This window comes from Protomyctophum parallelum (genome assembly GCF_964188405.1).
Source record: "Protomyctophum parallelum genome assembly, chromosome: 7".
In the NCBI taxonomy this organism is placed as follows: Eukaryota; Metazoa; Chordata; class Actinopteri; order Myctophiformes; family Myctophidae; genus Protomyctophum; species Protomyctophum parallelum.
Window position 1 is genome coordinate 8,198,690 of NC_139705.1, and position 1,173 is coordinate 8,199,862.

The window sequence follows — 1,173 nt, forward strand, 5'->3', positions numbered from 1 at the left end:
GTGGCGCGATACGGCGCGATATGAGCTTGTAGATCTCGAAGAGCGACTGACATTTCTAGAATCTGATCTCGGGTCAGAATGGGTTCATCAGACACAGTGTGTGTCCGGCGGAAACCTCGTATGAATCTGATCTCAGGTCAGAATGGGTTAAGAGACAGAGTACAGGATACAGCATAAATGAGTCAATTGGAAGTGATTGATTGCCTATTTTTTGGGGGTTCTCTCTCCTGATTGGATAGAGGTGTTACTGAACAAACACCTTATATAGTCTAGCAATGATTACTATCAGAATAGGAGCTATATTTAACACCCATTTGAATAAGATTATACCCCTTACACTTACCCTTAGCACAGTGATCACAATTTATCCCAAAACCCTCCTCATTTTGGCTCACATCAGTTGTATATGTATACTGAATTGGCGCAGCTGCGTTGTGCCCACCGGAGCTGTTTAAAGGGCTTGGTTGGTATGCCATGCGTGGCATCATGTGTATGTGTGTGTGTGTGTGTTGTGCTGTGGGCATTCCTGAGACTTGGACACTGTGTGGGTGGGAGAGATGCTGTGGCCATTACCGCCAGCCTCCCCCCCCCCCCCCCCCCCGGTGCTGAAACAGGCCACATCAGCATGGCTGTGGGTCCTTGTTAACATCATTGGCAGTTGGTGCATAAAGCCAGTTGTCCTTGGTGGACCGCGGGGGGGGGGGGGGGGGGGGGGGGAGGAGGAGGGTGCTCCTGCCACAGTAAAATCCTGAGTGTTCATTTCACTCACTCTGAGAGTGTACAAATGTAACCCAGATGGGTCCATTTGGTTACATTCGTACACTTTCTGAGTTATGAATGAATACTGAGGATTTTAATGTGAAACCTCGGATTTTAATTCAAATGCAATTTGCAGCTATACTGATAAGAGCTGCTATCAGTGACGCATTATATTTAACTATACTCTTATTTGTGTCTGCACGTCACGACGAAACTTCTTTGGTGAATATATTTCCAAGGACAGAAATGGGAGAGACAGACAGACAGACAGACAGACAGACAGACGTGGACCAGGTAGCTATACGTTTTTATACTCTCAGAATTAAAATACCACTTCTGATCGGTTTGCTATGGCCATGCTAGGAACTAAGGTGTGTGTGTGTGTGTGTGTGTGTGTGTGTGTGTGTGTGTGTG